Raw genomic sequence first — 11,635 nt, forward strand, 5'->3', positions numbered from 1 at the left:
TGGGATGCCAATAAATATTATCTGAAGTTGATACCCGGAAGGGGAGTTTAAAAATTATTTAGAGACGTGAAAAATAGCTACCAGTAGAATGAAAATCAGAAATAATGACAAGGATGGCCAGTGGAGTGGGGAAGTCCAGATTGGGGAATATGACGTTTCATTGTAAGCCCTTTCAGTGTTTGATTACTTTGGTCTGAGTGAAAGAATTGTCTCCTTTTTTTAGGGCTATGTACAGCAAAGGACTCACCATCTGTCAGACATACTGGTCAGTTCTCCTGGCAAGGCAGAGTTGGAGGTTTCTGTCCTCAGGTGGGTGGGCAGGGACAGCAGCTTGCCATGGAGTATCCAACAGCACCAGGGGCAGGAAATGAGAAGTGCTCAGTGATTGGTGGGATAATGGCATCAAGCACAATGATTCTTGTCAAAACCTTAATGGTGTGCAATAAATGAAAATGCTGCCCCAGTCAGATGGGACTAGCATTTTTCAGCCACCTTCAAGGTCTTGTGTCATAGAAACGAAGATCTGGCCATTTTCCACCCATGGAGGGGGTTGGTGAAGGAGTTTTCAATCTCGGGCACCCTGGGCTGTGCTGAAAGCCTCTGTCACACTGCCTGGGTTCGTTGGGAAAGAGCTGCCACTGATCTCTTTTAACCCTCGTCCTTTTGTACCACAGCAATTGCTTTGCTGGACGTCAGAACCGTGGCTGGGTTTAACATCGTCTTTGGAAATCCTAAAAAGCAATGAAGCGTTTTTTCTCTCTCTTTTTTTTTCTTCTTGATATAGCTGCATCAGTTTGAAATTTTATTTTCATACTTTTTCTAATAGTGTGTCTGCTTGACATAGTTTCTATTAAATGGGCTTGATACGGAGTTATTTAAAAATTCAAATATTTAAGAGTTACAGGACCCATCATCTTGATTTTTCAGACAGTACCTCAATTTCATACAGTGTTACTCTTTTCCAGAAAGATGGGTCACTGAATAATTTACATTTTATGGTTATTTTATAAGAAACAGTGTTTCTGGTTATAAGTGGTAAGCATCTTGTAGGTTTTGCAGTAAGAAATGATACGTTAGGAAAAAAGAGCCGTAAGTATCTTCTGCTCCAGAAGGTTTTCTGTTCATGGATGCTGCATCTTGGATTTGGAAACTGTGTTGCACTGCATCTTGGATTTGGAAACTGTGTTGCACTGAGGTGTGGTCTGTAGGGAGGAGCCTGTGGGCAGAGCAGTTTGGGTTCTGCTGGCCGCCTTTCTCCTCTGTTCAGGGAGGCTGGGTCCCAGAGAAAGATGACAGCAGTTAGGTCTTGTTGGGAAGAAAACACGGCTACCAACCCTGGATCATTTTGCCATCCCTGAACACATGCGATAGTCGTTTGCCTGCTTTTGGGGACGGTGCCTGTGGTTTGCGCGGGACGAGGTGGCAGCTGGCTGGCCTGCTTGGTGGAGGTAAGATGCTGAGACCCACTGCTGCTATTCAGGGGTGATGGAAGGAATTAATGCTCTTCCTTCTCTCCCCCAATCTCATTTACATGTCTCTGGAGCTGAACGTGTATTCTTTTTCTTTCTTCATCTCAATAGAGGTTTTAAATTAAATACATGCTGCATAAGCCATTCAGAAATGTTTCACATTTAAAAAACAGAAGGTAGCTGCCTCCATGATGCATTTGTGCCTGCCTACACCGCAGCCTTGTAGGACAGCGCCCCCCCCCCCCCCGCCCCGCCCCGCTTGGCTGTGCTGAGCCCATCTGGAGTGTTTCTGATTCTAATCAGAAATGGAACAGTTTCAGTGCAGATTATAGGTTCATGTTAGCCTTAGTGATAGAGGGATGGAAATAGATGCTTCATCGTTATTACCATTCCAAGTAAAATAATGAGGCTGCATATTTGCAGTGAGCTGCCTAAGTCAGACGTCACTAGAGTAATTTGGATTAGTGGGAAGTTGGAACATACTGTTTTAAAAGCGATTTTAGGAGCATCATCTTTGGAAATCCTGTATAGCAATGAGGTGATTTTTTTTTCACATTTTCATTTTTATTTATGTTGCTGTATCTGTTGGAATTTTTAGTTTCCTATCAATTCCCTCTAGTAGTGTATGTGTTTGAGATATTTTGACTTCTATTAAGTGGGCTTAATATGAAATTATATTAAATAATTTTTAAATAAATTATAATAAATAATTTTTCTTGCTATTTGGAAGACCTGGAAGTGTTTCCAGTTTTCATATTTTGGGTTTTGGAGATGCTACTTCCCATCCATTTTGTGACATGTAGAGTCACGCCATTTCAAGGAAGGGCCAGAGGAGACACTTTGTGTTTCTGAGACTATACCGTGGTTTAGGACATGTGGGTTATTCAAAGATCTGTCCTTTTTGTGCTTTGAATCTGAAACGTAGAAACTGTGGCCTCACCGAGGAGGAGTTCTAGGATCTGCAAGGGGGCTGATCAGGACAGAATCTTGTATTTGGGAACCACATCCAGTCCCCGACAGCGTTGCTAAGGAGAGGGAGTTCATAAAAGCCCCGAGTTCTAGCTGTCAGCCACTGATCTCTGGGAGCAGCAGGGTGAACGAGGCTCAGGCTGAGGAGTCCTGATGGCTGCCTGGTTGTTACAGGATGTTACACAGCTGAGGCCCAGGGGACACGGCCCAGCACCCGAGGCAGGAGAGGAGCTGGCTTCATTTCTGGCAGGCACCCTGCTATGGTTATTGAGCAATCCTCCAGTCTGCAGAGATGTCAGAGGAGGGCCGTAATGTCTCCTGGTTTTTTTTTTTTTTTTTGAGACGGAGTCCTGTGGCACAATCTCAGCTCACTGCAACCTCTGCCTCCCAGGTTCAAGCAATTCTTCTGCCTCCACCTCCCAAGCAGCTGGAATTACAGGCGTCTGCCACCATGCCCAGCTAATTTTTTGTACTTTAGTGGAGATGGGGTTTCACTGTGTTACCCAGGCTGCTCTCAAACCCCTGACCTTGTGATCCGCCTGCCTTGGCCTCCCAAAGTGCTGGGATTACACAGGCGTGAGCCACCATGCCTGGCCCCTGATTTTGATTATTTTATTCTTTTCGCTAGGCCTTTTACTTGCAGATATCTTGAATACCTTGTGTGTGTATTTACTGTGAAAGCACACATTTAAGTGTGTATAAGAAAAAGGTTTTAAAAACATCCATTGATCCATTCATTCATCATTCAGGAAATACCTGTTGAATACCTACTGCTACATATATGCCATGCCCACTTCACACACACCACACTCACGCCATACAAACCCCACACAACACACATATCATACCTCACACGACATACTACTACATATACTACATATATACCATGCCCACTTCACACACACCACACACATACCACATGCACACCACACACAACACACATACACACCTCACACACTAAACACATATAACCACGCCCATGTCACATACCCCATGCACTTAACCCATATACAGCACACACACACACCTCACACACATACCCCACACTCACCACACCTATCATACGAACCTCACACACAGCACACACATACCCCGTACACACGACACACAACGCACACATATCATACCCACCTCACACACCCCACACACTTAACCCATATACACCACACACAACACACATATCACACCCACCTCACACACCACACACTACATACACACCATTGCCCACCTCACACACCCCACAAATTTAACCCATATACACCACAGACATACCATACCCACCTCACACACAATATCATACCCATCTCACACCCCAGGCACGTATCATACCCAACTTACACACACCATGCACATACCCCATACACACCACACACAACAGACATACCCACCTCACACACTACACACCACGTATACACCATGCCCACCTCACACATCCCACACATTTCACCCATATACACCACACACACACTACACACATCATATCCCCCTCACACACACCACACACATAATATACCCACCTCTCACACACCACACACCACATATATACCATGCCCACCTCACACACACCACACACTTAACCTATATGCATTATACACACCCACCTCACACACACCCATATACACTACACACACACCACACACATATCATACCCACCTCACACGCACCACACATACCCATATAGACAACACGTATCATACCCACCTCACACGCACCACACATACCCATATACACCACACACACCACACACATACCCACCTCACATGCCACACACACATCATACCCACCTCAGACACGACACACACTTAACCCATATACACCACACACATCATACCCACCTCACACACACAACACACTTAACTTATACACTACACACACACCTCACAAATACCCCATATACACCAAATATAACCACCTCACACACACCACATACCACATATACATCATACCCACCTCACACACACCACACCCTTAACCTATACACACTACACACACACCACATACATATCATACCAACCTCCCACACACTGCACACCCATCATAAGTATCTCTCACACACCACATATACACCATGCCCACCTAACACACCCCACACATTCAACCCATATACACCACACGTATCATTCCCTCCTCACATACATACCCCATGCACATATCAAACCCACCTCACACACATACCCCATACGCACTGCACATACTCACCTGACACACCACATAAATAGTATGCCCACCTCACACACACCACACACTTAACTCATGCGCCACACACAGCACATATATCATGCCCACCTCACACACACCATACACATATCATACCTACTTCAGGTACAACATACACTTAATGCAAATATACTACATACACACAACACACATCATACCCACCTGACACACACCACACACACCCCATATACACCACACATATACCACACACATATCATACCCACCTCACACACCACTCACTGCATATATACCATGCCCAGCTCGTACACACCGTACACATACCATACCCACCTCACACACCACACACACTTAACCCATATGCACCTCACACACCACACACACTTAACCCATATGCACCCCACACACCCCACACATTTTACCCACCTCACACACACCACATGCCACCTATACACCATACCCACTTCACACACACACCACACCCTTAACCCATATACACTACACACACACCACACTGATACCGTACCCACTTTAGATATACCACACACATAACATACCCACCTCACACACACCACACACTTAACCCATAGACACTACACACATATACCCACCTCACACACACCACACAACCCATATACACTACACACACGGCACACATAGCATACCCACCTCAGGCACATACCCCATACGCACCAGACACTACAGATACACCATGCTCACCTCCCACACCCCACACATTCAACCCATATACACCACACACATACTACACACGTACTTCATACACTGTCACACACCACACATAAAATCCTCACACACGCCATATACACCACACACATATCATGTCCACCTTGTAAACACCACACACATACTTCATACACACCACGCACTCTTCACAGTTACCAGACACCACGCATATACCCGATACCCACCACACCCACCTTATATACACACACCACACATACCACACTCACCACGTAATACCTCACATGTACACACCGTACGCATTTCTTTTCCTTTTTTTTTTTTTTTGAGATGGAGTTACGCTCTTGTTACCCAGGCTGGAGTGCAATGGTGCGATCTCGGCTCACCACAACCTCCGCCTCCTGGGTTCAGGCAATTCTCCTGCCTCAGCCTCCTGAGTAGCTGGGATTACAGGCACGCACCACCATGCTCAGCTAATTTTTTGTATTTTTAGTAGAGACGGGGTTTCACCATGTTGACCAGGATGGTCTCGATCTCTTGACCTCGTGATCCACTCGCCTCGGCCTCCCAAAGTGCTGGGATTACAGGCGTGAACCACTGCGCCCAGCCACGCATTTCATGTACACCACACACACTTCATAAATACCACGTATACACCACACCATACTCCACATACATATTACATCACCCATACAACATAGCACATTCCACACAGACAACTTATTCACACTACAAAGATACCACACGCACCATACAATATCATGCATACATATACCATACACATTTTATAGGCACCACACACCCCATACATACCACACACCCCCTTACAACCACACACGTTACACACACCTCATACGTACCACACACCACAAAACTACACCATGCATAGAAAACATACACACTCAACCCTTCCACACTATATCACACTTCACACACACCACACACACATATCACATTCACATCTCACACACCACACACCATACACAGAACACTCCACACACCACATTCTCCAGAATGCCTCACCAGCATGCATACGTACGCACCCCACATGATCCCTACGTACCACACCATGCGCACTGTATGTCACACACACACCACACACCACCACACACATTTGCATGCAAACTACTCATTTTGCATTCAGACTGCTTGAGTGAAACTGAATGGTTTAGTTTTCCCCAAATTAATACGGCTCGTCTGCACGCCGCCGGCTGTCCTGGCTTGCATGTCCCCTGGTCCCGCCCTTCCTTGGGTCAGCGTCACCTCCTGTGTTTCGGCTGTCTCTGGCTGTACCCTGTGGTGTGCTCATGTCCTGATCATATGGGAGGCTGGCCCCTCTGCCCCAGTGGCCGTTTTCTTGGTGGAGACTGGCCTGTTTGCCACCACTCCTGAGGCCCAGAGCAGCGGCTGGTGCAAGAAGTTCTGCTTCCTTCCCTCCCCACGGGACATTTTGTCTCAGGTCTGACATCTCCCCAGCTAGAAGAGAGACTCTCAAAGGTGCACAGGTGGCTTTGATTATAATGCTGGTAAATAATCAATGCGTTTTGGTAAAAAACTCAACCGGTACATACATCTTCAATAAAGTAAAATGTGCATGGCCCCTCTGCTCCCACCTTTCTCCCCTCCCCTCCCCTCCCCAGAGGACACGACTGACAAGCCTTTGGGGAGCTCCCCCTTTCTGTGTGCCTTCGCGTCCGTGTATGGGCTGGTGAGTATGTGTATTCTCTAGCCATCATAACGGAGCTGGAGCTGGGATCTACACACGTGCACTGACTGTGTAGCTCACTTGTCATTTTCCCTCCAAAACAGGACTTTAAGATCCCTGACTGTAGTGCCTGTTGCCCTGCCTCTTTAAAAACGCCATCGACTCTTGGAGCACACAAACTCTTTCATTTATTTAACCATCCCCTTATTTATGGGTGCTTTGGTTGTTTCCAGTTTTTTAAAAGATTACCGGCTGGGTGCGGGGCCTCACTTCTGTAATCCCACCACTTTGGGAAGCTGAGGCGGGTGGATTATGAGGTCAGGAGTTCAAGACCAGCCTGACCAATATGGTGAAACCCCATCTCTACTAAAAATGCAAAAGTTAGCCAGGCGTGATGATGCGAGCTTGTAGTCCCAGCTACTTGGGAGACTGAGGCAGGAGAATTGCTTGAACCCGGGAGGTGGAGGTTGCAGTGAGCCGAGATCACGCCACTGCACTCCGGCCTGGTTGACAGAGTGAGACTCTGTCTCAAAAAAAAAAAAAAAAAAGATTGCTGCGATGAAAACCTTTAGCTGTCATTTTTCATCTTGCTGTGGGAGAACATGGTGGGAGATGTCGTGGTGGTAGAGTGGCCTGGCACATGGCCAGGCTTTGTGTGGTTCTGACTATTCTTCCCATTGTTCCTTTCTACAGTGGTTGCCTCTGGGAGATGACGACTGTGTGAGTGCCCACCATGGCCCACCAGAAGTGTGAGAGTGTGGGGAGCGGCATGTTGGACCACAGGGCAAGGCCAGGCCCTGTCCCGCAGTGCCAGGAACCCAAGAACGAGGACGTGGAGCTCCCATTGGAGGCCATGTACCTGAGGGCCTGGAGCTGGCCACCCTGTGGCCAGAGAGCCCCATGCCCGAAGAACAGGAGTGCCACAACCACAGCCCCGATGGGGACTCCAGCTCCAACTACGTGAACAACACTTCCAGGGAGGGAGGACTATGACGAGGGCCTCTCTGAGGAGGAGGAGAGGGCATCACCTACTACATCCGCTACTGCCCCGAGGATGACGGCTACCTGGAGGGCATGGAATGCAACGGAGAGGAGTACCTGGCCCACACAGCATGCACGCCGTGGATGGCGATGAGTGCCAGGAGGCCATCAGTGGAGGAATGGACGGACTCGGCAGGCCCACACCCCCAGGACCACAGGGCTGAAGGCAGCCAGGACTACCTGGATTGCTACCTGCCCATCCGGGAGTTTGAGCCCTCCGTCCTAGAGGCCCGTGACCAGGAAGAAGATGGCCCCCACTGTCCCAGCAAAGAGGGCTACCAGGACTACTACCCGGCAGAGGGCAACGGGAACACTGGCATCTCCCCTATTGCCTGAGGTGTGGGGATGGGGACCTGGAGGACCAGGAGGAGGACGTCGACCAGATCGTGGCCTAGAGCAAAATGAGCCTGAGCATGATGAACATCACCAGCGCCAATGAGGCCAGCCCTGAGCATGGGCCTGAGCCAGGGCCTGGGGACTCTGCAGAGACCTGCCTTGCCAGCAAGGCCCCAGCAGGCACGAGGCGAGGGCCAAGTCACTGTGAACCTCCCTTCCAAGGACAAGCACCACGGAGATCGCCAGAGACGCTTCAATCCCAATACCAGGACCCCAGAGGAGAGGCTGAAGTGGCCCCACGAGCAGGTAGGACCCTGGCTGTCCCAGAGAAGGGAGCAGAGGGGCCTGAGAGCAAGGAACCTCCTGGTACAGGCCTCGCAGATGCTGAAGCAGGAGGTTGGGAGGGGTGGGTGCCTTGCAGTTCTGATGGTGGCTGAGCCCTTCACTGGTCCGGTTACGAGGCATGTTGTGTGAATGCTCTGGCCACTCTTATGCTCACCCCTCAGACTGAGGAATAAAGTCTTTTTGAGGGCTGATTGGCCACTGGTGTTTCACAGAAGATGCCCCTGCTCCCACCCTAGAAGAGAGTCCATTTCTACCCCGCTGCCCTGGATGCGCTCATGGTGGGGCAGTGTCTGTGGGAGAGCCTGTCAATCCTTAGGGGTGTACTCAGACCAGCAGGGCACTGGCAAACACGTGGGGGCGTGGCTGCTCACACACTGCCATCGCCAGTGGTGGGTGCCCTGGTGGCTGGGGTGGGGGCCGCCGTGCATTTCACAATGGAAGTGTCTCTAAAAGCCTGGGGACCTTGGTCTGATGGGCAACTAGCTGTGAATAACTATTTGGAAAAGGATTTTTTGAAAGTTTGACAAAACCTTGGGGAAGAAGCACATGGTAATGAGGGCAGTGGATGTCAGCATAGCTGTGTTTTCTTTTAATTATAGCAGAGTCAGCGTGCATTCTAATAATCACATTTGAAAAGCTGCCTTCCAAAAAATAAAAAAAAGCCTCACTGTGAGTATATAAAGAAGATGTGATTGATTATTGGACTTGTGTAGAGGAACCTCTAGTTGTCCAGTTACGTGGACTGCTTTCAGAGCGGGCGGCGACTCCATGGGATGGCAGCGCGCTGCAGCAGCTCTGCACCCTGGCCAGGTAAGCTCGGGGGCTCAGGATACCTAACTCGCAGGCGGCGGCAGCCTGGGGTCTCCCACGGCGCTGCAGGCACCCGGACGGACGCGTTGGGGGCGGCTGGAGGTTGCGGCCCCAGTGCTCCGGAGCGCTGCCTTGTGTACTAAACCAGGCAGGGGAGGATCTGGACAGTGGGCGTGGCTGCTGTAGGCATGGAGACACAGATGGCAGCACTCCCAGGGAGAAATGTCGGGGTCTCCATGTGTGGATGTGTGCAGATGTGGGGGTGCTGAGGACGGAGGAGGTGCGGGGAATTTCTCTTCTCTCTACTGACTCTGAGTTGGAGATGTCAGACGGAACCATGGCCTGTCATAAACTAACACAATGTCCCCACCCACAGGGTTAGAACCCCACCCCTGGATGCAGCTCTGAGGGGAGCATTCACATGGGGAGAGTGCAGGACGTTGTGTCTGGAAGGGAGAAGGAGGTCACCGAGTAGGCTGACCCTGCTCTGGCCAGGTGGCTGCCTTCTGACATAACAGCCTCTCTGTAGCACAGTGGGCCCACACACACCCAGCCTGTCAAACTACAGCCCTCAAGAAGGCATTGTCCAGATTAATAGAGTGGCTCCCTCTCCGAGGGGGAGGCTGAAGTTTGGGGAGGGCAGCAGACCTGTGTATGCTCTGTTCCCTCCCTCCACAGCCAGACAGAAAGGGAGGGGCTTTCAGCCAGGCTCACCCAGGCTGGGGTCTGAGTGTCAGTGTCCAGCCAAGGGCTTCTGGCTTCATGGGGGAGCCCAGCTGCTGCCATGTAGCTGCCACCCCAGTGAGGGTGAAGGAGCAGGAGGCTCCGCTGCACTTCCAGGCTCAGGCTGCCTGGCCAGATCTGGTCTGTGGAGCCTGTAGGCTGGTGGAAACCATCAGGAGGAGGAGGGGAGGCAGCTGCCAGGCCCCACCCCTGCGAGTCCAATTTCTGAAAACTTGGGTATACAGTATTAGGCTGTGGGCTGCTGGGCCAGGAAGGATTGTTTGTTTTTCAGGGTTTGTTTATCTATTGAATTGATGAGGGAGGGTTATAGGTAGAACCAGTTTAAAGATGGCAGGTTTGAGAGAGCAGGCAGGGATTTAGTGCTGGGGAAAGCAAGCAGGCTTGTGAAAACAGCTCTGTTGGGGAGGCCAGCGTCCTGAACCAATGTCCTCAGCATGTGCAGCAGCAGCTGCTGCGGGAGTGCAGGACAGGATTAAAGCGCAGAACTTTCTGGATGATAGAAATGTTCTGTATCTTGAAAGGAGGTGGGTTACATGAGTAATGTATTTGTGAAAACTCATCAAAATGTACACTTCAGATCTAGGCGTTCCACTGAATATAAGCTATACCACAAATTAAAAAGATGTTTTTTTTTTTGAGACGAAGTGTCACTATGTCACCAGGCTGGAGTACAGTGGCGGGATCTCGGCTGACTGCAACCTCTGCCTCTCTGGTTCAAATGATTCTCCTGCGTAAGCCTCCCAAGTAGCTGGGACTACAGGCACACACCACCACACCCTGATAATTTTTGTATTTTTTTAGAGACAGGGTTTCACCATGTTGGCCAGGATGGTCTCAATCTCTTGATCTGCCTGCCTCAGCCTCCCCAAGTGCTGGGATTACAGGCATCAGACACCACACCCAGCCAAAAAACATTTATTAAAAGAGATGGTGGTGCACACCTATCATCTCAGCACTTTAGGAGGTCAGGGCAGGTAGGTCACCTGAGTCAGAAGCTCAAGATCACCCTAGCCAACATGGTGGAACTAAAAATACAAAAATTAGTCAGGCAGTGCCAACACACCTGTGATCCCAGCTACTGGAGAGGCTGAGGCAGGAGAACTGCTTGAACTCAGCAGGCCAAGGTTACATTGAGCCCACATCACACCACTGCACTAGAGCCTGGGCAACAGAGCGAGACTCTGTTAAAAATAATAAATAAATGGATAAATAAGACAGGAGGAGATTTTCAACTTTAAAGGCAGAGTAGCTTGTTATAGATTAGTCTCTTCACAAGAACAATTAGAGAAACTGGACAGTTAGAAAAACTGTGTCCCCACCCCCACCAAAAACGATTGTT

The 11,635-nt window shown here is 49.4% G+C and overlaps 1 pseudogene; it reads left to right on the plus strand.

Annotated features, from left to right (window-relative positions):
- The first annotated feature begins 482 nt into the window (after nt 1-482).
- On the plus strand, nt 483-9,556 carry LOC135276045 (amyloid-beta A4 precursor protein-binding family A member 2-like; annotated as a pseudogene).
- Nucleotides 9,557-11,635: the final 2,079 nt, after the last annotated feature.

The sequence above is a fragment of the Aotus nancymaae genome, unplaced genomic scaffold (assembly GCF_030222135.1).
Source record: "Aotus nancymaae isolate 86718 unplaced genomic scaffold, 86718_ANA_hifiasm-v0.15.2.pri h1tg000020l, whole genome shotgun sequence".
NCBI lineage: Eukaryota > Metazoa > Chordata > Mammalia > Primates > Aotidae > Aotus > Aotus nancymaae.